This window comes from Sceloporus undulatus, chromosome 1, assembly GCF_019175285.1.
Source record: "Sceloporus undulatus isolate JIND9_A2432 ecotype Alabama chromosome 1, SceUnd_v1.1, whole genome shotgun sequence".
In the NCBI taxonomy this organism is placed as follows: Eukaryota; Metazoa; Chordata; class Lepidosauria; order Squamata; family Phrynosomatidae; genus Sceloporus; species Sceloporus undulatus.
In genome coordinates, this window is record NC_056522.1 from 173,378,436 (window position 1) to 173,384,564 (window position 6,129).

Here is a 6,129-nt window from a genome sequence, read left to right on the forward strand (position 1 = left end):
ACTAACCACAAAACTCAGTTTAAAACTTTCTCTCCCACTGATAAATCGCACACTATAATATACTATAATGTACATGAATATTCTATGTCTACCGAGTCTTAATTATATTTTAGTTACACCATCTTTGCTCAAAAAACTTAAGTAGAGGTTCCCAAGTATATTCTTCCAGAGTCATCTCATCATGTAGTTGCAGGGTTATCTTGTCCATTTCTATTACTTCTAGTGACTTTTCCAACCATTCATCAATTTTTGGCATATCATTACTTCTCCAAAACTTTGCTATCATTATTCTAGCTGTTGTTATCATGTATAATAATGGTTTTAGAATTTTTCTAGCATTCTTATCCTCAACCATGTTCAATAAATATAATTCTTGGTCAAGAGGATATTCTTGTTTATATATATTTTTTGTATCGTCTTATGAACTTCTTTCCAATATTTTCAAAAAAGGTTTATCGTTCATTATTATTGGTAGTGACTGGAATAAATAAACCATTTTTGGTAAGACCTTCATCTTGATAGTTGCGATTCTACCCATCCAGGATAAATTTAATTTCCCCCATCCTTGTAAGTCTTTTTTAATTGAAGCCCATGTTGCCTCATAGTTATTTCTAAAGAGGTCCGAATTCTTAGTGGATAGTATACATCCCAAATATTTAACTCTTTTTTCTATTTTAAATCCAGTCTTTTGTTCTAACTCAATCCTTTCTCTTTGGATAGATTCATAGCCAATATCTTTGTTTTATCTATATTTGTTCGATAGCCCGCAACCTTCCCAAATTTCTTTAAAATTTTTAAAATTTGTTCACTACTATCTGTTGGGTTCGCAATTGTTAACACCACATCATCCGCGAAGGCTCGTAATTTATACTCTTCTCCTTTAGTTTTAAACCCTTCAATTGACTGGTTCATTCGAATGTTTACCAATAAGGGTTCTAACACCAATAAAAATAGGAGTGGTGACAGGGGACAATCCTGCCTAACCCCATTATAAATTGGGCATGCTTTTGTTTTGACCTCATTTATTATAATCCTTGTTTCTTGTTTGTTATATATTGTGCCAATCATGTTCGTAAATTCTTTCCCTAAATTTATAGTATCTAATACCCCAAACATGAACTTCCAGTATACTTTATCAAAGGCCTTCTCCGCATCAATAAAAAACATAGCCAATTTTTTTGCAATTTTTTTCTCATGAATCTCGACCAAATTAATTATATTTCTAATGTTATCTTTAATCTTTCTATTTGGGAGAAAACCGTTTTGATCAGGATGTATCCAATCCGATAATACTATCTTTAATCTATTTGCCAAAATTGATACAAACAATTTATAGTCCGAATTTAGTAAAGAAAGGGTTCTATAATTTTTTGGATCAAATAAGTCTTTCCCTTCTTTTGGTAACAAAATCGTGTTTGATTGAGTCCATGTTTGGGGTATACGACCCAATCTTACCTCATTCATCACATTTAACATGGGTTATTTCAATTGATCTTCACAAATTTTATAAAATTCCCCTATAAATCCGTCCGGCCCTGGAGATTTACTTTTCTTACTATTTTGAATGGCCTGTGCAAGTTCCTGTGCGGAGATGACTTTATTTAATCTCTCTCTGTGTTCCTCAGTAATTTCCTTCAACTTTAACCTTTCCAGATATTTTCCAATTTTAAATTCTTCCACATTTGGTTTCTTATACAGATCTTTATAATATTCAAAAAAGGTGTCTCTAATCTTTTTCTCATTTGTAATTAGCATACCCTCTATTTTTAAACCAGTTATTGTACGTTTAGCTTTTTCTTTCCTCAATTGTACGGCTAAAATTTTCCCTGATTTATTAGCTGATTCGAAGTATTTCTGCTTCACGTATCTCATTTTTTTCTCCATCTCCTCTATCAGGAGAGTTCTCACTTGTTTTTGAAGAAATTTTATCTTATATTGTAGTTCCCCAGTTTTTGGTTCTCTTCTTATCCGTATCTCCAATTCTTTTATTTCCTCATTAATTTTTGCCATTTTTTCCTCTTTTATTTTTTTCCTTTCCGATGCTTTTTTTATTAACCATCCTCTAATCACCGCTTTCATCGCATCCCATATAATTTGAAGTGATGTTTCATTATTTAAATTTTCTTTAAAATAGTTTTCAACGTTCTGTTTCAGTTCTTCCACTAGTTCTTCATCCTTTAATAAAGACGGGTTTAATCTCCAATTAAAGTCTTTCTTTCCCAATTTTAACTCCATTTGGACTGGACTATGGTCCGACCATATTTTTGGAATTATTGTCACCTTGCCAATACTTTTAACCAAATGCAAAGAAGTCAGAATTGTGTCTATCCTAGACCAAGTCTTATGTGGGTTAGAGTAGAATGTAAAGTCCTTGTTCTCTCCATTTTTGATTCTCCATGCATCCCCCAGGGAGTGAACTGTCATCAATTCGAAAAATTCTCTTGGTAATTTACCTTGACTAGTTTTTATCTTTTTTTCAGAAAATCTGTCTAATATTGGGTTGATTACTCCATTAAAATCCCCCAAGATAATTATGTTATCAGATTCTAAACTCATTACTTTTTCCTTAACTTTTTTGTAAAATTTATTTTTATTCTCTAATGGGCCGTATATTCCCACAAGAAGGTATTTATTCTCTTTGTAATTTATTTCCACTATGATAAAGTGTCCCTCCTTATCACTATATACTTCTTTGGCTATAAATTTATCCTTGATGTATGTGACCACTCCTTTCTTTTTAGATTTTGCTGCCGCTATGTATTCTTCTCCTAATTTCACACATCTTAAATGTCTTTTATCCCTTTCTTTGATTCTGGTTTCCTGAAGACAAATTATATCAAGTTTTAATTTTTGCAAATAATGAAAAACTTTTTTCCTCTTCTGAGGGTTGTTCAACCCCTGTACATTCCATGACAAGAATTTCAAAGTCTCCGCCATACCCCTAATGTACCTTCACAATATATCTGACTCCCAAATATCAATGCAGAACAGTATTTATTGTTTTATTATTAAAAAAAAATAAGAATGGGGATAGTAATAAAGATTTTAATTCCAGATAACTAGATTCCTCCTTTACTCTTGGTCAGGTTCTTTCACTCCCTCTTCCTCTTCCTCTCTTCTCAATCTCTCTTCTTCTTCTAACAGTTCCTGGAGGTCAAGATTCAATGGTACGGAGATTTCTTCGTCACGTCTATCTTGATTCTCGACTTCGTCTCTTCCTGTTTGATTAGTTGATTTTTCTTCCTTATTTCTCTCCTTCTTTTGGTCCACAGCTCGTCTCAAAAAGTTCCTGCCTTGTTCTGGGGAACTTATTTAAATTCTTTTTTTATTCCACCAGAATGTAACTTCTTCTGGAGCTTCCCACCGATAAGACAGACCTTCGTTTCTTAAAAATGTTGTAAGACCATTGTAATCCCTCCTCTTCCGTAGGATACGACCAGGAATATCTTTCAGAATTTTCAATTCCAAATTTTTAAACAGAAACGGCGTCTCGTTATGTTTACTCAATAATAGATCTCTGGTACGTTTCCTTACAAAAGAAACAGCCATGTCACGAGGAAGACCTTTTTGCTTAGCAACCTGGGAGTTAACTCTGTATATATTATCAACTTCATCTTCAAAGAAAATTGGGTCCTTCTCTAAAAATTTTGCAATTTCCTTTATATCCATACATTGTGTGAATTTCAAATCCTTCCTCCATGCGCTTCCCCATTGTTGCAATTGTAGGTTATGCCTAATATTTTTTGCCCACTGTATCATACATGATTTGACAGATTCTGTTTCTAAATTTAGTTTCAAATACAATTTGTAAAGCTCTGAAATAACTCCCGTTTTCCTTTTTTTGATAATTGCATCTATTTCCGTTTTTTCCTTTAATATAAATCTTAAATCTTTCTGTTAATTGCCTATATGGGAACCAATACAAATCATGATCTTCTAACAATTCTTCACACGTTTTTAATTTGATTTCCCCTGCCCCTTCCTTCAAAATATCTTTATATCTAAGCCATTTTGCTCCTTTTGTATTTCCTCTAATCTGGAAAACTTCTTGAGGGGATACCCAGCTTGGTATTCCCCTATATAATTTGTTTCTGTATGTTTTACCAATTCTATATAATGCAATCCTAATTATAGTCATTGTTAAAGACATTGAATAGCACTTGGCCCAGGACAAAACCTTGCGGCATCTCTCTAAGATGAAAAGGAGCCATTGCTGATCACCCTTTGGGTTTGGCCGGTCACCCAATTATATATCCATTTAACAGTTGCCCATCCTAACTCACATTTTACCAGCTTGTTTGCAAGAATGTCATGGAGAATCTTGTCAAAGGTTTTACTAAAATCGAGGTATGCAATATCCAGTGTTCCCTTCAACTACCCTGTTGGTAATTTCATCAAAAAAGAGATATCGGATTAAGTCTGGCATGACTTTCTGAGAAACAAGTCATGTTTCTCAGAAACTCATGCTGACTTTTTGTGATTATGGCTTTCCCTTCTAAATGTTCACAGACTCTCTGTTTAATGATCTGCCATAGAATCTTTCCTGGTAACTGGATGATAATTGTTGGGATCCTCTTTATTTCCCCTTTTTAAGGATGTGAACAACATTTGCCCTCCTCCAGTCTGCTGGGACTTCTCCTGTTCTCCAGGAGTACTCAAAGATTATTGAAATGGCTCTGAGATTACATTTGCCAGCTCTTTTAATGCCCTTGGATGTAGTTCACCTGGTCCCGGAGATTTAAATTCATTTAAATTAAGCAGATATTCTTGTACTACCTATGTGTTGTATTTCCCCTATTGTGTCGTCTGCTCCATTTCCCCCAAGTTGAGCCCCCTTTTTCTTTTGTGAGAAGACTGAGGCAAAGAAGGTGTTGAGTAATTCTGCCTTTTCTCTGTCCCCTTTTAGCTTTTTGCCATTTTCTCCACATAGTGGCCATGCCACTTCCTTTTTCTTTTTGCTACAAGCATACCCCCCAAAAGCCCTTTTTATTGTTCTTAACCTCTCTAGCAAGCCTGAGCTCATTTTGCGCTTTAGCTTTTCTGACTTTACCCCTACATACACTATCTATCTGTTTGAATTCCTCTGTGGTGATTTCCCTTCTTTTCCCATTTCTTATACATGCCCCATTTAAAACTTAGCTCCCTTGAAAGTACATTAGTCATCCATCCTAATTTCTTGAGACACCTCCCATTTTTCTTCCTCATTGGAACTGTTTGAAACTGTGTCTTTGGTATCTCCCTTTTGAGAAACTCCCATCCATCCTAAGCTCCCATCTCTTTTAGTGTTCCTGACCATGGGCTCACCCCTAGTATTTCCCTCCTGAAATCAGCTCTCCTATGGTCTAGAATGTGTGTCTGACTATGCTTGGCTTCCCCTTTCCACTGTATAACAAACTCCAGGAGAACATGGTCACTCCCACCTAAGGATACCACCACTTGCATCCATGTTGGTTAGGACCAGATCTAAAATAGCTGACCTTCTTGTTGCCTCTTTCACATTTTGAACAATGAAATAGTCTGCCAGGCAAGCAAGGAATTTGCTAGACATTGAAGTTTTGGCAGAGTTTGTCATCCAGCAAATTTTAATATATTGATGTATCACTTCTAGGCAAGAAAGTGAAAATGTTAAAAAAAACCTTCACTTTTCTATTTTGATAGCTTTAAAGATTTATACTATAATCGGCCCTCCATATACAGTGGACCCTTGTTATACGCTGGGGTTTGGTTCCAAGATCCCCCGTGTATAACAAAATCCGTATATGCTCAAGTCCCATTGCATATAATGACATAGCAAAATGGTGTCCCTTATAAAAATGGAAAATCAAGATAAATTTATACTTTTTTGTAACATTTTCAAACCGTGTATGCTTAAATCCGTGTATAAAAAATCCGTGTATAAGAAGGGCCGACTGTACACCAATTCTGCATCCATGAATTCAATCATCCATGGCTTGAAAATATTGCCTACTCCCACCTGAAATTCTAAGAACTAAACCTTAATTTTGGCATTTTATATTTGGGACACTATTGTACTACCACATCATGTATAATGGAACTTGAGCATCCATAGATTTTGGTAGCCACAGTGTGTCCTGGAAACAAACCACAATGGATACCATGGGTTTGCAG